The sequence below is a fragment of the Leucoraja erinacea genome, chromosome 23 (genome assembly GCF_028641065.1).
Source record: "Leucoraja erinacea ecotype New England chromosome 23, Leri_hhj_1, whole genome shotgun sequence".
Classification (NCBI taxonomy): domain Eukaryota; kingdom Metazoa; phylum Chordata; class Chondrichthyes; order Rajiformes; family Rajidae; genus Leucoraja; species Leucoraja erinaceus.
In genome coordinates, this window is record NC_073399.1 from 12,008,934 (window position 1) to 12,030,524 (window position 21,591).

A 21,591-nucleotide genomic window follows, 5' to 3' on the forward strand; every position below is an offset into this window, starting at 1 on the left:
TCAGGAAGAGCAATTTCCCAAGTCATGAGACCAAGGTGAGAGTTGAGAGAAATTAGAGGGTTGGGGGCTATTATTGTGTGGTAAATGCAACCAATGGATAAAACTCTTACACACACTTATCTCTGGTTAGTTGGGGGTGTCATGTGCAAGTCTCCAACTTTACTGGCTGTTTGGGAGAAGGATGCATGTGCATCTTTGATGATAATCGTGATAATCAGTGCACTGAAGTGCATAAACTGACGGGATTATTGAGGACAGTTGGTTTCCATGCCCCTGTTTGACCCCACCACCAACGAGTGAATTTCAACCACAGTTAATGAGTGTTTTTAAAAAAAAAAAAGTCATTTACAGTATATCGCTGAAAATTGATATTTGTCTTGTAACCCAATCCAGTTGAACTGTTAAATGTGCACGTCTTCCGAAATTCAGCTGCATAGAAGGAAGGAAGAAATTCCTTGACAATTGTGTCCCAATAATATGGTGCCAGTTAAAAACAGATTTCTCAGTAAATTTTTATCACAGATAGAGACCAATTGTTTTTTTTTAAAAAACCTCACGCCACTTAGAATGTCCTGTTATGAATATTTCCTGATGTGCTGTTTTCAATGTTACATTATTTGCAAGTACCACAGATGCCTCAAATAAGTAAAATCTAGAGATATTTGTTATATTCTTTTTCTATCTTTGTATCTTTTGCACAAGATATCTTAATTTTGAAGTACTCGCTCGAGAATAAACTACTTTACATCAATCTATGAGGGGGTTAAACCCTCACTTATCATAAAACCCATTATTTAGATTAGAGATAAGAGCGCGGAAACAGGCCCTTCGGCCCATCTGGTCTGTGCCGATGCAGACTGCGTTTCCCATACACTAGCACTATCCAACACACACTAGCGACAATTTACAATTTTATCAAGCCAATTACCCTACAAACCTGTCGGAGTGTGGGAGGAAACCAGAGCACCCGGAGAAAACCCATGCAGGTCACGGGGAGAATGTACAAACCCCGTACAGACAGCACCCGTAGTCAGGATCGAACCTGGGTCTCTAGAGCTGTGAGGCAGCAACTCTACCGCTGCTCCACCGTACCGCCTTGAATTACTGTAACTTGAATTAAATATCAATTATTCTCTGTTGAAAACATACAAATTGAAACTCGTGGTCTTTGGGATGCAGCCGATAGCTCTGTCACCTAGAAGGAACATACACAGAGTCCTGTGCAGGAAGGAACTGCAGATGCTGATTTACACTGAAGATAGACCCTAAATGCTGGAGTAACTCAGCGGGACAGGCAACAACTCTGGATAGAAGGAATAGGCGATGTTTCGAGTCGAGACCCTTCAGACTCTATTTGTTCTAACAGTTTCTTATTTCAAAAGTCTATAGCACACATTATTTTTGAGGTCAGGCAAAAGGCATTTTAACAGGGCACTTGCAATTAAAATACATTTTATTTAGTGCAAAAACAATGCTGCGTTTTAAAAATCAAGACAGCAGGGTTCCCATACAGATTAAAAATGTCCCACTTCAAGCTTGACATGAATTGGACTGATTACGTCCATCAACCGCCTATCAAGAAACAGATCGTGACTACACTTGAAGCGATTGTAGTAATTCCTTTGAGTTGGTAGAAAAACTAAAAATAAGGATTATAACTCCAGGGCTTGAGTTTCTAAATTTCTTATTCCCCGTGAAACATTTGTTGCAAAAGGATTTCAAAGCAGTTTATCAAATATCATTGGCATTCGTACAGACTAATCCTCTTAGAGTGATACAGCGTGGAAACAGGCCCTTCGACCCAACACTGTCCAACATGTCCCAGCTACACTAGCCTCTCCTGTCTGCGGTTGTCCCATGTCCCTCCAAACCTGTCCTATCCATGAAAAAGAAAATAAAAAGAGTGGCAAGGATATGGAAAGGAGAAGCAAATGGTTCTCAGTTTTCCCCCATTCACTGTAGATGGAAAAGTGTGAAAACTTCATGCCGTGTTCATTATCAACCCTATTTATCTACGCAGAAATTGTAACATCCTATTGCCCCAGACCCAAACCCCAGTGGCAACAATGAAAATTAGTCCTCACTATAATTTGGGCTTTATTGTAGCCATGGCGGAGTAGACTCGATGGGCTGAATGGCCTAATTCTGCTACTATGTCTTATGGTCTTCATTAGCTATTGTATTACTGAAAATAAAATTATGGATGGTAAATCAGAAGGGTTGTTCATAGATTTTGAAAACGTGTATTCGGTTTAATGTAATTCTATCAGCAATTGGGAGATTTTTTTTTCTAATTGTTCACCCCCTCACCCCCAGCCCATCCCTTAAGAGAGCAACTATGATTCATTCCCTCAGAATCTCAGAGTTCGTGACCACTGCAGTTCTGGGCATGGCTCCAGGTGGCAGGAGGGAAGGAACAACTTCTTGCCGTTAGTTTAATGTACACATACCCATGGGGTTTCCCCTCAAGGCAAAGCTAGAAATTTCCATTGCAGTTCTTGGGCAAGATCCAGAAACCTGGTGAATTTTCGAGCACTTTGTCTAACTCCTTGTAGCTGGGATAAATAAATCCCATTCCCAACAATATCCCTTGCAACGTACTGCTAGAAATTCCAACAAAGAAGATTTAAATACGTCAGGATAGATTTAAATGTTCAATGCCGCTTTATATCTCACATGTACAACTGCACAGTGAAATTCTTTTTGCATATTTACACATGCAGGCGCCGCCATGTTTTGGCGCCATTTCCACAAGTTCAAAGTTTGCGCTCGTGGTCTACGGGAGTATTTCCCAATCTGGGTAAACCCCAGGCTCCTGCAGGGCCTAGTTTAGTTTAGTTTAGTTTAGTTTGTTGTCACCTGTACCGAGTTGTCACAGTTCCTAGAGGAGATTTTGCAATGACTTTTTGTTGCTTGCTAACCAGTGAGCAGAAACACAATACATGATTACAATCGATCCAGTGTATAGATGCATGATAAGGGAATAACTGCCTGCTGTTGTAGGGGAAAGAATAGTGAGGGCTGATAATTAGTAAACATAAATGTGGAACATGCTCATGTGGTAAGAAGGAACTGCAGGTGCTGGTTTAAACTGAAGATAGACACAAAAAGCTGGTGTAACTCAGCAGGACAGGCAGCATCTCTGGAGAGAAGGAATGGGTGACATTTCAGGTCTCGACCAAAAATGTCACCCCTTCCTTCTCTCCATAGATGCCTGTACCGCTGAGTTACTTTAGCTTTTTTGGGTCTATCTTCATGCTAATGTAGTGACAGGGAACTGAAGACAAAGCATAAAAATAGAGACGTGGAATGCATCAGTAACGACACCCTAGATTCAGGAACGCCATTGATTCTGTTATAGTGTGCACCCATCATTGTAACAGAACATTGGATCTGCTGTCAACTAAGATGGACTTGTGGATAATCATTTTATTCTGTAATTAAGATCTAGTTTGCTACAGGTGCACAACCTTTTATCCGAAAGCCTTGGGACCAGACACTTGTCGGATTTCGGACATTTTCGGATTTCAGAATGGAAGATTTTTAGCGTAGATTAGGTAGGTAGCGCGGGCGGCTTGAAAAGTCTGGAGCTGCTGCCTCCTCCCGGGTGACCGGGAGAATCATTGCATAAATGTTAGTCAGTTAGTTTGGAGGGATTTTATGTGGTGGTGGTGGAGTCGGGGTGAAGGGGGAAACTTTAATTCTTAGTCCCCTACCTGGTCGGCGACTCCCAACCTCGCGGAGCTGGGGGCTCCGTCCGGCCGCGGGCGGCGCCGGTTGGAGCTCCGACCCCGGCAACTCTACCCCTGGCTGCGAGGCGCTCCAATTCCAGCGCGGCCCGCGGTCGGACGTCCCAGCTCCGGGAATGTCGGGAGTCGGCGGCGTCGCAGCGCTGGGATACCGCAGCGCAATGCCTTACCGGGTCGCCGTGCGGCAAGCTCCGGAGCGCTGTGGCCGCCGACACAAACATCGCGGAGCGTGCTGGAATTTGGAGCAGCTCTCCGTAACGACACCCTAGATTCAGGAACGCCATTGATTCTGTTATTGTGTGCACACATCATTGTAACAGAAAATTGGATCTGCTGTCAACTAAGATGGACTTGTGGATAATCATTTTATTTTGTGATTAAGATCTAGTTTGCTATTAAGTCTATTCTGTAATCAAGACCTTGTTATGGTCGTGGGATGGCAGTACTTTTATATGAAGAAAGGCTGGATAGACTCGGCTTGTACTCACTAGAATTTAGAAGATTGAGAGGGGATCTTATAGAAACTTACAAAATTCTTAAGGGGTTGGACAGGCTAGATGCAGGAAGATTGTTCCCGATGTTGGGGAAGTCCAGAACAAGGGGTCACAGTTTAAGGATAAGGGGTAAATCTTTTAGAACCAAGATGAGAAAAATGTTTTTCACACAGAGAGTGGTGAATCTGTGGAATTCTCTGCCACAGAAGGTAGTTGAGGCCAGTTCATTCAGAGAAGGCAGGTACAGGATACTGAGTTGGATGATCAGCCATGATCATATTGAATGGCGGTGCAGGCTCGAAGGACCGAATGACCTACTCCTGCACCTATTTTCTATGTTTCTATAATGTTAATCAATTTTCTGTGTACTCTTGTCAGCTGAGAATGTAAAAGCTGTACCAAAGTTATGCTCAGGACTGGACTGGTCTCCTGCTGCGTATCAGTTTTAATAAATGGCCCATTACATCCAACTCCACATGGCCTTTCAATTCGCTTCTACACCGACTCACTTAAAAAATCAGTGTTGTTATTCAGCTTAAATCACGTAAGATACAGGTAGCTATTAGTTTTCTGAAGGCAAAGCTTAAAAAGCTGGTTGGGCCAGAAATAAATCAAACCAGGAAAAAGGAAGCATGTTTACACCTAACTGACCTTGTGTCAGAAAATAAATTGCTTGAGGAATTCAACAGGTTGAGCAACAATTGTGGAAGGAAATGGATTAAGACAGACAGAAAAATGCTGGAGCAACTCAACGGTTCAGACAGCATCTCTGGAGAAAATGAATAGTCTTCTTCAGACTGAAGAACGTCAACTGGGGTCTCGACCGGAGACATCACCTGTTCCTTTTCTCCAGAGATTGCTGTCTGACCCGATGAGTTGCTCCAGCTTTTGGAGCCTATCTTCGGTTTTATCCAGCACCTGCAGTTCCTTCCTACACAGGGAAATAAATTGTTGGGTTGGGATCTTGAACGAGTAGAGAGGGCACAACTGGGTGAAGCGGTGGAGTAGGAGCTGGCAAGTGATAGTTGGATCTAGGAGAGGAGGGGTTGGTTGGAAGATGGAGTCGGGTAGCGGAGGGAGGGAAGTTGTGGAAATAGGGACAGAGAGCTGGGAGGGGATGGGTAGAGGATACAAAGGGGTGCGGATGTTGCCATTTGATGGGAAGGGAAGGTGACACATGGAACATAATAAGTGGGGAGTGGGGGAGGGGGGGGGAGCAGATGGGAATAAAGGAGGGAGGAGACCCGGTGGGACATATTTGTGGGTGATGGACCACCAGTGGGAGGGGGAAGGGGAGGGTTGACAAGAAGGGTGCGTGTGAGGGCAGATCAGGTGGGAGAAACAGGGACAGAGGGGGATCAGGTTAGCGGAAGATGGAAAACACAATTAGTTTGTAGACTACCCAGGTGAATTGTGAAGTGCTGGTCCTCAAGACTGGAGCAGTTTGACCCCCACCCCCCACCAAGCTCACTATCACCCAGTTTCTTTCCCCTCCCCCACATACTACATCAATCCATTGCCCACACCCTCCTCCCACTGGGTCCCCTCCCCTAATGTTCCCATCTGCTCACGCCTACCCCTTTATTTGGTTCCTCACGTCATCATCCTTTCCGATCGGACTCGACCACCCGCAGCCCTTCGTCGCCTCCTCCGATCCTCCGTCGCTATTTCCACCCTTCTCGCCGTCCCCCAACCCAACACCATCCATAAATCTACCTCTCCACACCACGATCCACCTCTCACTCACCATCTCTTAGCCCAGCCCTGTCTTCCACCTCTTCGTACTGGCTATTTCCCCTCAGCTCTCTTAGCCCCAATTCATGGTCCCACCCCAAAGCATTGACAGTCCACTTCCCACAGTTCCTCCAGCAGATTGCTTCTTACTCTAGATTCCAGCATCTGCCAACCAACCCCTCCTCTCCTCTCCTCGATCCATCTATCACTTGCCAGCTCATACTACACCTCTTCACCATGTTGCTTACTCTTGTATCAGACTCTTCAGGATAGGCAATAAATACCGCACCACTCGGGTGCTGTCCGTACGGAGTTTGCACGTTCTCCCTGTGATCTGCGTGGGTTTTCTCCAGGTGCTCCGGTTGCCTCCCACACTCCAAAGACGTACAGGTTTGTCAGTTAATTGACTTTGGTAACATTGTAAAATGTCCCTTGTGCGTGTAGGATGGGGGATGGCTGGTTGGCATGGACTGGGTGGGCCGAAGGGCCTGTTTCCACGCTGTATCTCTAAACTAAACTACTCGGCAGAACCTATCACACAAGACTCTATGACCTCAGGTCCTTTGAACTGCACCAGATTGTCAATTGGTCTTTGACATGAATAAGCATGCCCGATACCAAAGTTAAGATTGTGACTCACCACCACTTTCTCACAGCAACTGTGGATGGGTGGGCAATAAATGCTACCCTCATAATTGATGCCTACATCCCATGATTTAAAAAAAATACGTCATTGTATAGGACACACAATAACAATGCAGGAGGAGTCCTCATTTTAAAGAATGCTCGACGATATGGAGTTGGCACGTTCCAGGCATTCCTTTAGAATTGTGCAATCGTCATCAACTGGATGTTTCAAATTCTGATTACATTTGCCAAGGTTCTTGAGGGAAACGCCATTAAATTTTGCAAATTATTTTCCATCTGACCTTTGTTCTCCTTCCACGCACCCAGTGGTGAATGGCATCACCTGAATGGACCCATCTCCCGCTTTGACCTGATGGCGTCCGATCCTGTCCTCTCCACATGTTCTACCAGAGACCATCTCTCAAGAGGTGATGACTTAAAAGTTTAATTTGGCCACTCTAAATTGCTCCCAGTGTGTAGGAACTGCAGGGGCGTTGAAGGTCACAAGTGATAGGAGCAGAATTAGGCCATTCGGCCCATCAAGTCTACTCCGCCCTTCAATCGTGGCTGATATATTTTTTCCTCTCAACTCCATTCTCCAGCCTTTCTCCCCATAACCCCTGACACCCGTACTAATCAAGAATATCTCCGCCTTAAAAATATCCATTGACTTGGCCTCCACAGCCTTCAGTGGCAATGAGTTCCGCAGATTCACCACCCTCTGACTAAAGACATTCCTCCTCATCTCCTTCCAAAATTAACATCTTTTAATTCTAAGGCTATGACCTCTGGTCCTAGACACTCCAACGAGTGGAAACATCCTCTCCACATCCATTCTATCCAGGCCAATTTGGGAGAATTGGAATGAATGTAAAGGAGTCCCTATTGTTTAGCCAGTGGCTCTGTTGCAATTCTGTACAATTCTATAATAATCCTGAGAAAAATTGCAACGATCTCAAACCAAATGTTTACTTTTCAATAGACAATATGTGCAGGAGTAGGCCATTCGACCTTTGAGCCAGCACCGCCATTCAATGTGATCATGGCTGATCATCCACGATCAGTACCCCGTTCCTGCCTTCTCCCCATATCCCTTGAGTCCGCTATCTTTAAGAGCCCTATCTAGCTCTCTCTTGAAAGTATCCAGAGAACCGGCCTCCATTGCTCTGAGGCAGAGAATTCCACAGACTCACAACTCTCTGTGTAAAAATGTGTTTCCTCATCTCTGTTCTAAATGCCTTACCCCTTATTCTTAAACTGTGCCCCCTGGTTCTGGACTCCCCCAACATCGAGAACATGTTTCCTGCCTCTAGCCTGTCCAAACCCTTAATAATCTTATATGTTTCAATATACCCTCTCATCCTTCTAAACTCCAGAGTATACAAGCCCAGTCGCTCCATTATCTCAGCATATGACAGTCCCGCCTTCCCGGGAATTAACCTTGTAAACCTACGCTACACTCCCTCACTAGCAAGAATGTCCTTCCTCAAATTAGGGTACCAAAACTGCACACAATACTCCAGGTGTGGTCTCACCAGGGCCCTATACAACTGCAGAAGGACCTCTTTGCTCCTATACTCAACTGCTCTTGTTATGAAGGTCAACATGCCATTCGCTTTCTTCACTGCCTGCTGTACCTGCATGCTTACTTTTATTGACTGATGAACAAGGACCCCCCAGATCCAGTTGTACTTCCCCTTTTCCCAAATTGACACCATTTAGATAATAATCTGCCTTCCTGTTTTTTTTTTTTTCCCCATAAAGACAGAGTGAAGATGATTTGGTTATTTGTTCCTTTATGTGACAAGTATGTTCTACTGCACCCTGTTACTGAGTTAAGTTGCTTTGGAGCTATGTTGCTATTGTTCGTTCTGTTCAGTAATTTTGATTTAACCTCATCCTTGATATTTGGGTTTGGCTATGCAAATGCCGTTATACAACATCATACAACTTACAGAACCAATTAATACCAATTAAAATGTCAAATATGTCACGGGATGACCCAGATTCTGCAAATATTCTGGAAGACAACCCAAGAGATTCTGTGAAATAATGTAACGAAACGTCACCCATCCTTTTTCTCCAGAGATGCTGCCTGACCTGCTGAGTTACTCCAGCACTGTGTGTCGATCATTAGTTCTATGTCTTACACACTAGGGACAATTACAGAGGCCAACTCATCGACAAACCTGCATGTCTTTGGAAGGTGGGGGGAAATTAGAGCACTCGGAGAATAACCTCATGGTCACAGGGAGAACGTGCGAACTCCGCACAGACAGCAGCCGAGATTAGGATCGAACCCGGGTCTCTGGTGCTGCGAGGCAGCAGCCCACTGTGCCGCCCTTATCTGTGGTCTTCAATCTCAGAGACAAACTCCACCCCCATGTCCACCAATAACTATTCCTCTTCCTGAGAAGTGACCAAAGGGAAACCAAATGCTTCCCAACGTTGGAGATACATTGGACACTGTGACCCACCTGCTGACAAAGTACAATTTCACACCTCTTACTGTCAACCTCCATCTCCATAATAACGCTCAATTCAAGTCTTGCTTCACCGCCTCTGTTGCCAAGTCTCCCACACTTCCAATCAGAGCCACGGTGGCTCAGTGGTAGAGTTGCTGCCTCACAGTGCCTGAGACCCAGATTCGATCCTGACTATGAATGCTGTCTGTCCGGAGTTTGCACGTTCTCCCTGTGGCCGCGCGTGTTTTCTCCGGGTGCTCAGTTTCCCCCAACATTCCAAAGGCGTGCAGGCTTGTAGAAGGATCTCGACCCAAAATGTCAAGTATTACTTTTCTCCAGAGATGCTGCATGACTCGCTGATTTACTCCAGCATTTTGTGTCTATCGCAGGTTTGTAGGTTAATTGGTTTCTGTAAATAGTCCCTAATGTGTAGGGTAGAACAAGTGTATGGATGATCACTGGTCGGCACTGTCTTGGTGGGCCGAAGGGCCTGTCCGCACGCTGTATCTCCAAAGTAAACTACAACTACCCACTCTAACAGAGAGATTAACCAAAGTTCTGCAGTCCAGTGTTAAGCCATACCAAATATTGTTCGCCCATCATCCCCATATTTACTGACCCAGATTGGCTTCCATGTTATCGAGGCGTTGATTTTAATGTATTATGTGTCACATCAAACCCCTCGATGGTTTTCAAGATCCTCCGCCCAGTTTTTGTTTCTTTGATTTAATTAAAAATGTCGATAAACAAAGTCGTTTAGTTTCCTCTGCAAGTCCTTTTAACCCAACACGTAACTTGTTGCTTTGAGGTACTGTTATTTACTTGCCTGTTTACTGGCAGATAAAGTTTGAGTATAATTAATTAAAACGCAGCCTTTGTCTTAATTACCAAGTGTGAATTTGTGGATTTAGAAATATTCCATTCAAATGCAATGATAGATTACAAAACCCAGTAACATAATCGTGATGTTCCCATTCCCCTCCAAATTCACTATTCATGTCAAGTGTCGACAGCCAACAATTGTCTGAAAACAATTTGAAACCAAGAACAATGATGAAATAGGATATGAAGTGTTGTCGGTTATTCTCTGTCTAGCATCCAAGGCCGAGGATCACATTAAGCATTCACTTGTCCAGACGTGGAATTAAATCACTCACTCAACTACAGAGGATCAAGCAAGTGGAACTCTTTACGTGGCTGCACATGTTCAAATGAATACCGGGCATAGCAGAAGCGAAAGGGTCGCGACCCAAAACGTCACCTATTCCTTCTCTCGAGAGATGCTGCCTGACCCGCTGAATTACTCCAGCATTTTGTGTCCGAGACGGCAGAAGCAATATTGCGATACAATCGAGTGACAGGGTCTTTAAATGCGGCAGGGGACAACCAGTTCCGAAGGTTAATAAAAAGGACACAAGGTGCTGGAGTAACTAAGCAGGTCAGGCAGCTTCTCACAAGATGAGGTAGACCCTTCTTCAGACCCTATCGATCCAAAACGTCATCGACCCGTGTGGTCCGGAGATGCTGCCTGACCTTATGAGTTACTACAGCATTTTGTGTCCTTTTGTGTATTAAGCAGTATCTGCTGTTCATTCCTACACATTTTCTCTGCAAATCTTGTCAGCGCAGCTTTAAAACATGCATCGATATCCCAGTCAACTCATAGAGGGACATTATCCACGTTCCTATGAAGCTCTGATAATGTAGGGACCATTGGATATCTATATCACTATTGAGACAGTGATTATTTAAATCCTGCCACTATATCAGTTATATTCCTGATCCCAGTGAACGATAAATAGCAGGGTTGCAAATGGTCTATTGACAAAGTCAAAGTCAATTTTATTCAAGTCAAGGGCGTTTCCCAAATCCCTGGAAACACTTCATGTTTGCACAGCTCACTTATAATGAATGAATTAATAAGTTTATTGGCCAAGTATGTACACATACAAGGAACTTGCCTTGGTGCTCCGCTCGCAAGCAACAACACGACACACAGTAAACCATTAAGAATAAAACATTAAAACAAATCACACTTCAAAAATTTGACAATAACAATCCCCAAACACATCTCCAAGAACTGGAGACAAATACACCTGTGCATTGAAGAAACTCCCTCAAAAGTGATCAGCAAGTTGAGACACAAGAGACAGCAGGTGCTGGAAACTTGAGCAAAAAACAAAACAAAACGGTGCCCATCCTTTTCCTCCTGAGACGCTGCCTGACCCGCGGAGTTACCCTAGCACTTTGTGTCTATCTTCTGTATAAACCGGAATCTGCAGTTCTTTGTTTCCAAAAAAACAAACCGTTGGGGGGGAACTCAGCTGGCCGGGCACATCTATGGGGCGATATGGATGAACTGACTTAGTCTCGGGTTGAGACCCGAACAAGTTTGCTTGCTTTGTCGAAACAAGGAACTGCAGATGCTGTTTTACACAAAAGGGCACAGTGTGCTGGAGTAACACAGCGTGTCAGGCAGTGTCTCTGGAGAACATGGGATAAGTGACGTTTTGGGTCGGGACCCTTCTTCAGACTTGTTTTCCTCTGCGAGTCATTTTAACTCGCCACCAGATGCTGCTTTAGGGTATACTTATTAATTGGCAGTTAAAGCCTTTGAAAATAATTTGTTAAATAGCACCTTGTCTTAATTATCCAGTGTGAGAACACAGGCTGTAATTCATTTGAAATCACAATAATTTTTACTTGATGTTGCCCTAATTAGCTTTAGCCTTCAACTAAGCAAAGAGTACCATAAAATCTACAGGCGAATTCCATTAATTTTGTGTCTGAATAATGCCAGTGCCTATGTCTGAAGCAAACCTTATTCTGCTGTTGGGCTAAATCCTCAATGAAGTGATATGTTAGACTTTGCATAATTTGTTATGTTGAAGGGGTGTTATCCTAAAAAATGCATTTGGCAACTCATGCTCAGACAAACATATTGCAATCGTGATGTATATAAAGGCATAATTAGATGTTTTCACTTAAAGTTATCCATCAGTTCATGTGTAGGAAAGAACTGCAGATGCTGTTTTAAACCAAAGATAGGCACCAATAGTAGGCAGCATCTCTGGAGAGAAGGAATGGATGATGTTTCGGGTCGAGATCCTTTTTCAGACTCAAAAAACTGAAGAGTCTAAAGAAGGGTCTCGACCCGAAACGTCGCCCATTCCATCACTCCGGAGATGCTGCCTGCCCCGCTGAGTTACTCCAGCTTTTTGTGTCTATCTTCTATATAATCATGTGTATTTTTTCTGCTGACTGGATAGCACGCAACAAAATCTTTTCACTGTACCTCAGTATACGTGACAGATATTACGGGCATTTTACTTAGGATTATCTGGTTTATTAGGCCAAACTTGGTGGGGGTGTGTGGACCATGTTCACAGACTCAAAGTGAAGAGAATGCCATTCAAAACCGACATAAGAAATTTCTTCATCCATTGAGTGTTGAAAAACTTTGAAGTTTATTGGGCAAGAGAGCTGTGAATGCTTAGTCATCAAGAGGTAGAGGTAGAGTTGCTGCCTTACAGCGCCAGAGTGCCGAGTTCGATCCTGTCTACAAGTGTTGTCTGTATGGAGTTTGTACGTTCTCCCTGTGATCAGGCGAGTTTTCTCCATATGGTCCGGTTTACTCCCACTCTCCAAAGACGTACAGGTTTGTAGGTTAATTGGCTTTGGTAAAATTGTAAATTGTATGCAATATGTAGGATAATGCTGGTGTACGGAGTGATCGCTGGTCGGCGCGGACGGTGGGTCGAAGGGCCTGTTTCAGCGCTGTATATCTGAAGTCTAAAGACTTGAAAACATTGTGAATCAAGGGATATGGTGTTGTTGCAGGAAAATCGTGGAACTGTGCACTTCAACCAAGAAGTAAAAGACCGGTCACAATCTGAATGAATGGTAGAACAGGCGCCAGGGACCCCATTACCCACTCCTGCCATTTCTCATGATCTTATTTTCCAACACACAACAGTTTGATTTAGGCATCGAATTTCAGATTTTCACAAACTCAAACTATGCATTAGAATGAGTTGCCAACAAAACTGCATAATCTGTGACTATCACATGGAAGCCAAGGGGAAAGTAACTGTGTTAGGCTATACCCACATAAACGATGCCTGCAAACAGTACACAAGAGGACTTTACACACGGGCTTAAACACACACACAAAATGGCCGGCACGGTGGTACAGCGGTAGAGTTGCTGCCTTACAGCGCCAGAGACCCGGGTTTGATTTTGACTACGGGTGCTGTCTGCACGGAGTTTGTACGTCCTCCCCGTGCCCTGCGTGGGTTTTCCCCTGGATTTCTGGTTTCCTCCCACACTCCAACGGACGTACAGGTTTATAGGCTAATTGTCCATAAATGTACCTGTCAAATTGTTTCTCAGCCCTCTGGCTCCTCCTCTTCCTTTCTTCTTCCCACCTCCCCCTACCCTGCATCAGTCTGAAGAAGGGTTTCGGCCCGAAACGTTGCCTATTTCCTTCGCTCCATAGATGCTGCCTCACCCGCTGAGTTTCTCCAGCATTTTTGTCTACCTTCGATTTTCCAGCATCTGCAGTTCCTTCTTGAACATACAAACTCTGTACAGATGGCACCCGTAGTCAGGATCAAAGCCGGGTCTCTGGCGCTGTAAGGCAGCAACTCTACCACTGCGTCACCGTGCCCTGCTATCTTTCTCCTGCAACATAACTTTGTTCCCTTGCCAGAGTGACCATGAATCATGCACAACCCACTCTATTGCGCTGAATTTCTTTCCTCAAAGCTGAACAGCCTTCACAACAAAAGTGGGCAGCTTACAACCCAGCGGTACGAATGTTGACTTCTTCAACTTCAAGTAACCCTTGCATTCCCTCGCTCTCCGTCCCATCCCACCCTAGTTGTTGTACTAGTTTCACTGTCGTCCTAGTGTGTTTCTGTATAACTTGTTATCATCCAGCCCCACAGGTACCAATGCACCATTTCCTTGATCATCGTTACTTTTTTTGCATATGTTTCATTCATTTGTTCTCAGAAGGAACGGCAGATGTTGGTTTAAACCGAAGATGGACACAAAAAGCTGGAGTAACTCAGCAGGACAGGCAGCATCTCTGGAGTGAAGGAGTGGGTGATGTTTCGGGTCGAGACCCTTCTTCAGATCCTTCTTCTATAGAAACATAGAAATTCTACAGCCTCTCTCCAACACCGTCTATGTTGCTTGTTTCCCTGACTCACAGTCTGAAGAAAGGTCTCGACCCAAAACGTCACCTATTCCTTTTCTCCAGAGATGTTGCCAGACTCGTTGAGGTACTCCAGCTTTTTGTGTCTATATCCAAACAACTGACCCGATGCTTGGACCTCAATTTTGACTCACCCCTTTGCTGCCCCTTTACACTGCAGAGATCTGTTCTCTGACACGGAACATCATAGTAATTTATGTGCATGAATAATTAGAGTCATAAAGTCATATCGTGATACAGCGTGGAAATAGGACCTTCGGCCAACTTGCCCACACCGGCCAACATGTCCCAGCCACGCTGGTCCCACCTGCCTTGTTTGGTCCATATCCCTCCAAATGTGACCTATCCATGAACCTGTCTGTTTCTTTATCATTGTGATAGTCCTAGCCTCAACTACCTCCTCTGGCAGCTCGTTTGCCATCCATGCTGACTTTGTCCAATGATGTAACCACTTTCCAAATGTGCTGCTATCCCATCTTTAATAACCGACTCTAGCAGTTCCCCAAACTGGTCTGTGAAATTCCCCGTTTTCTCTCTCCCTCCCTTCTTAAAAAGTGGGGTTACGTTGAACCCGCCATCACCCACCACCCTTTGTGTGAAAAAGTTACCGTTCAGATTCCTATTAAATCTTTTACCTTTCACCTTAAACCTATGTCCTCTGGTCCTTGATTCCCCTACTCTGGGCAAAAGACCCTGTGCATCTACCCGATCTATCACTCTCATGATTTTATACACCTCTATAAGATCAACCCTTATTACACATGGATGAGTTTGGCCGCTTTTAATGTTGTCCTGGAAATTAGAATCCAAATCCCTGTCCATTCTTTACTACTTCCCTTGGCAACCACTTTGCAAGAATGAAGTCATAACACATAGCACATGTTATTATGTCACTTTATGTGCAGCCATGCTATGCAGAAAAACATTATTTTTCCTTTCATTCAAAAACTGACTTCATCACCCTGGCATTTCACACAAACTAATATTTCATCTGTTATTCGCAGAGGTACATACATCTTTGTTACGATTATCTATTGCTTTCTCCAAATCCCCCGAAAGAAAAATGCGACACAATTAAATTGCTCCAGATCCAGCATTCAGAGTCTGAAGAAGGGTCTCAACCCGAAACATCACCCATTCCTTCTATCCAGAGATGCTGCCTGTCCTGCTGAGTTACTCCAGTATTTTGTGTCTATCTTCGGAGTAAACCAGCACCTGCAATTCCTTCCTACACAACCATCATAAAGTTCGTACTTACAGAGTTAGTGAGATTTGGATTACAGGGATGAGCTGTTAATTTCTTCACATTTGCTAGTTGGTGGCGAACTGCCATTACCCACCCGGGCATTTTGTCCTGCCTTTGGGCTAGTGTCCAGACACTATTTTAAACAAGTTAAACTAGGATTCATTTACTAATTAATGGAATTGTAGGTGGTGTTAAGGGTGCGGACCAAGTGACAGTGAGGAAACAATTGTTGCACCCAGTTAAGATCCTGTGCAGATTGATAACCGTTTAGACAATCAACGATAGAATTCTTCCAATTACTTTTTCAATGGCTAACTAATTTGCTTTTTTTTTTGTTGTCGTGATAAAAAAAACCTAATTACTTCAACTGCAGAGCTGACATTGGAAATTTGGCAGAATTCTCATGGAAACATTCCATGCCAAAAATATCAGGTCACGATGGATTACTGGGCAACAGGATTAGAAAGGGCTTTTTAACCCCTCCTTAACGGCTCATCTTCCCCCCCCCCCCCCCCCCCCCCCCCCCCCTCCCACACACCACACACACACACACACACACACACACACACACACCCCATTCACACACACACACACACACACACACACACACACACACACACACACACACACACACACACACACACACACACACACACACACACACACACACACACACACCACACACACACACACACACACACACACACACACACACACACACACACACACACACACACACACACACACACTCACATACTGTGGAGAGACCAGGGCAGATAACACAAAAAAAAAGACACAAAGTGCTGGAGTAACTCAGCGGGACAGGCTTGTGAAAAAGGATTCAAGAAGGAACTGCAGATGCTGGAAAATCGAAGGTACACAAAAATGCTGGAGAAACTCAGCAGGTGCAGCAGCATCTATGGAGCGAAGAAAATAGGTAACGTTTCGGGCTGAAACCCTTCTTCAGACCCTATTCCTTCGCTCCATAGATGCTGCTGCACTCGCTGAGTTTCTCCAGCATTTTGTGAAAAAGGATGGCTTGAATGACATGCAGATGCTGGCTTACACCAAGGATAGACACAAATTGCTGGAGTAACTCAGCGGGACAGGGAGCATCTCTGGAGAGAAGGAATGGGTGACGTCTCGGGTCGAGACCCTTCTTTGGACTGAAAGTAAGGTTGGTGGGGGGAGGGGGGGGGGAATAGAAAAACTGGAGATGAGAAAAGACCAGAGCCAAACACCAAATGACCTCAGGCAGGGCGGTGCCTGACCGGCCCATTGTTGGCCAGCGAAGGTGTGATCTCAAGAGAAACAATGTGGAGAACTATGGAACTGGTAAAACGAATAGGGTGGAGGAAGGGGGCAAGGAGGGAGGGGGGTGTAAGATGAAGTTACTTAAAATGAGAGAATTCAATGTTCATACTGCTGCATTGTAAGCGACCCAAGTGAAATATAACACAACAGGTTGCTCCATTACCCGCTTCAATGCCAGTCCCTCAACATGCAATAAGAGGTGTTTAAGAAGGAATTGCAGATGCTGGAAAATCGAAGGTACACAAAAATGCTGGAGAAACTCAGCGGGTGCAGCAGCATATATGGAGCGATGGAAAATAGGCAACGTTTCGGGCCGAAACCCTTCGACCCGAAACGTTGCCTCTTTCCTTTGCCTTCGCTCCATAGATGCTGCTGCTGCACCCGCTGAGTTTCTCCTGCATTTTTGTGTCCATGCACTAAGAGGTGCTATGTCTTGTGTCCAAAATCCTTGGAAAATCCAGCCAAGTTCTGATTGCCTTCACTAAGCCTCAGTTATGCTTCCTAGCTACCGTACATTGGTCTAACAGTCCCGCTGACAATTGGGAGCTCGTGTAACCACTGCACTCAGAATCGAGTTAACCACCTTGTCAGCTCTTTGATGCTCAGACAAAAGGCTGCACCATACGCTCATTCTTAACAAAGCTCAGAAAACAAAGCTCACTTCAAAATTGGGGAAAGAAATCACGTCCCCAGACAGCACGAGTACTTTTATGGTTTTTCACGAACCTTTTGATTAATCCTGGAAATTATTCATAAGCTCATCAGGGTGGTACAGCGATACAGTTGCTGCCTTACAGCGCCAGGGACCCGGGTTAGATCCTGATCACAGCTGCTGTCGGCAGGGAGTTTGCACGTTCTCCTCGTGACCTGTGTGGGTTTTCTCCGGGGGCTCCAGTTTCTTCCCACACTCCAAAGACGTGCAGGTTTTGCAGGTTATTTGGCTTTGGTAAAATTGTAAATTGTCCATAGAGTGTGTAGGATAGTGTTAGAGTGCGGAGATTGTTGGTCAGCACGGTCTCTGTGGGCTGAAGGGCCTCTTTCTCCACTGTGTCTCTATATCTCATAAGCCATAGGAGCAGAATTAGGCTGTTCTGCCCATCGAGTCTCCTCCGCCATTCAATCATGGCTGAAAGAAGGTTTTGGCCCGAAACTTTGCCTATTTCCTTGGCTCCATACATGCTGCTGTACCCGCTGAGTTTCTCCAGCATTTATGTCTACCTTCGATTTTCCAGCATCTGCAGTCCCTTCTTAAACACAATCATGGCTGATCAATCTCTCCCTCTTAACTTTCTCTTGCCTTCTCCCCATAAACTCTGACACCCGTACTAATCAAGAATCTGTCCCTTTGCACCTCAGGTTCTGAATCCTCTCCCTGGTTAGAAAATAGTCTACGCCTTTATTCCTACTACCAAAATGCATGACTGCACACTTTGCTACGCTGTATTCCATCTGTCACGTCTTTGCCCTCTCTCCCAACCTGTCCAGGTACTTCTGCAGAGTCTCTGCTTTCTCTATGCCACCTGCCCCATCACCTATCATTGGTATAACTTGACCAAGGCCGATACTACTCAGGACCAAATGGGTTTGGTTCAAATCTCAGTCAAAACTGAAATTTAAACTTTGCTATTGTCCTGATAGCTCTGTTTTGCTATTAACAATATTCATACATCAAGCTTCAGAAACTGGGACTCAAAGTTGGGACGTCTTGAAATGGCTAAATTCAGTATAACCCGCTTTAAGTGGCAGTTAAGGTCAAACGTGGGCACATGGGACGAGCTTAGATTGGGCATCTTGGTCAGCATGGACAAGATGGGCTGAAGGGCCTATTTTCGTGCTGTGACTATTATCTCAGATTGGGCAGCACGGTGGCCTCAGCGGTAGAGTTGCTGCCTTACAGCACCAGAGACCTGGGGGTCCATCCTGACAACGGGTGCTGTCTGCACGGAGTTTGCGCGTTCTCCCTGTGACCTGCGATGGTTTCCTCCTCCCACACTATAAAGACACACAGGTTTGTACGCCAATTAACTTTGTACAATTTTAAATTGTCCCTAGTGTAAGTGTGCGGGGATCGCTAGTCGGAGTGGATTCGGTGGGCCAAAGGGCTGGTTTCCACATTGTATCTTTAAACTAAACTAATTTCCAAAAATAAATTGTATGCATTAAAATTTCAAACAGCGATAAATGCAATTTGCTGGGAAAATTATCTTTGAATATTACAAGCAAAGTAAATATGATGAAACAAACTGAATTTTGCCACCCATCTCAATTCTGCCCTCTTTTCGTTAGAAACACAGATTAGAAAGGGTGCTTCTCACAAATGAAACAAGCAACAATAAAAAAAACAATCCTTAAAAGATCTGAATTTCTTGCTGAGGAATTACTTCGGTTCAGGGTGGCTCGGGTAGTACTGGAATTTAAATTGTAATTCATGTAGTAAAACTAGTGGAGACACAAACGCCAGGATTAATTTTACTGCAGAATAGACAAGAAAGTACATGCTCATATTCTTGATTGTTCTCAGGATTCATTGCCTTCGCTGCAAAATAGAAGCAGGTTGTTCTGCCTCATGGTTAATGAAGTACCCGACCGAACAGATATAAACCTGCCGAATTTCCACGTACAAATTGCGTGCTGTAAAAGCCCAGAAGAGATTGAGAACCGGAGAGGTAATGAGCAAGCCTCTGATAACACAAAGATAACACCTCTAGTCCTAGACTCTCCCACTAGTGTAAACATCCTCTCCTCGTCCACTCTATCCAAGCCTGACACTGGATGCTTTCCAGCAATTAAAAGTAAAAAGGGAAAAACAAGCGTGGCTGTAAATGTTCAAAACAATGTGGCCCCAAATGCTCTCAAGCACAAAGAATGTTCAGTCATTTTGAAGTGGTCTGCAATAATCAAAAAGACAGCAGCAACATTGCTGTTAATTGTGCTAATCAGACTTGTAGGTAGTTTGTGCTGAAGATAGACACACAAAGCTGGAGTAACACAGCGGGTCAGACAGCATCTCTGGAGAAAAGGAATAGGCAACGTTTCGGGTTGAGACCCTTCTTCAGCTGGAGAGTCAGGGGAAAGGGAAATTAGAGATATAGACTGTGATATAGAACAAATGAATGAACGATATGCAATAAAGTAACGATGATGAAGGAAACAGGCTATTGTTAGCGAGGTGAAAACGACATAGACAATGAGACTCAACAAGACGACTTTGAAGCTAGTACAAGGACTTGGCGTGGGGGAGGGATGGAGAGTGAGGGGATGCAAGGGTTACTTGAAGTTGGAGAAATCCATAGGCATACCGCTGGTTTGTAAACTGCCTTCAGATTACATCCCTGTGTTTCTAAAAGTGAACTGTTAAAAGATGGCAGAAAGGTGAATGAGAAAGGACTTTGTGAAACAACTTACATGTTAATTTTGACTTCCATCAACACTACGGAATATGACATTATTGAATGTACAGACAGTAAGAATGTATGAAGAGTTTAAACGCAGTTTTTGTTTTGTACATATTACTGAAGAGTGTTTATTTTTGAAATTTTAAAAAAAAAGCACAGATACTGGATCTTCAGCCCAACATATCCTGACTGTGGCAACATGTTGCAAGCAGCACAACAGGTATGTTGAACATGATCCCAAGCTAAACTAAACACAACTACCATCTATAGTTTAAATGATTACACAAGTAGTGGACTTTGGGTGTCCAGTGCATGTATTGACCTCCCCACCACTGAATGGATCGAAGTATTGCCTCAAGAAAAGGCAGCTAATATCATGAAAGACCCACATCCACAGATTCAACGCCCTCCGACTAAAGAAATTCCTCCTCATCTCCTTCCAAAAGGAATGGCCTTTAATTCAGAGGCCATGACCTCTACTAGACTCTCCCACTAGTGGAAACATCCTCTCTGCATCCACTCGACCCAAGCCTTTCACTATTCGTTAAGTTTCCCCCTCATCCTTCTAAACTCCAACGAGTACAGACCCACTGCTGTCAAACGCACATCAAATGTTAACCCACTCATTCCGGGGTTCATTCTTGTGAACCTCCTCTGGACCCTCTCCAGAGCCAGCACATCCTTCCTCAGATATGGTGCCCAAAATAGCCCATAATTCAGATCCTATCACTTATGATCATCCTGGACATGCTCTCACCTCAAAGCCACCATTAGGAAGAAGTGACAGAAATTCATAAGCTGTAGGAGCAGAATTAGGCCATTCGGCCCATCCAGTCTATGCCGCAATTCAATCATGGCTGATCTACCTTTCCTTCTTAATCCCATTCCCATGCCTTCCCCCCGTAACTCCTGACACACGTACTAATCAAGAATCTACAGTATATCCACTGACTTGGCCTCCACAGCCTCCTGTGGCAATGAATTCTACAGATTCACCGCCCTCTGACTAAAGACATTTCTCCTCATCTCCTTCCCAAAAGATCGTCCTTTAATTCTAAGGCTATGACCTCTGGTCCAAGACTCTCCCACTAGTGGAAACATCCTTTCCACATCCACTCTATCCAAGCCTTTCATTATTCTGTATGTTTCAATAAGGTCCCCCCTCATTCTTCTAAACTCCAGCGAGTACAGGCCCAGTGCCGAACAACCCTCATCATGTCAACCTACTCATTCGTGGGATCATTTACTACTTTGGTTGCATCAAATATTCCTCAAAAGATACTCAGCAAAAAAGGTCAGCAGTAATACAAATGCCCTGTAGCGCTCGGCAGGAGTCTATTAGTCTA

The 21,591-nt window shown here is 44.6% G+C and overlaps 1 protein-coding gene across 1 annotated transcript in view; it reads right to left on the minus strand.

Moving 5' to 3' along the window:
- The window catches only part of timp2a (TIMP metallopeptidase inhibitor 2a), a 52,635-nt gene that overhangs the window by 13,931 nt on the left and 17,113 nt on the right, over positions 1–21,591 (minus strand). The gene's annotated exons all lie outside the window — the stretch shown is intronic.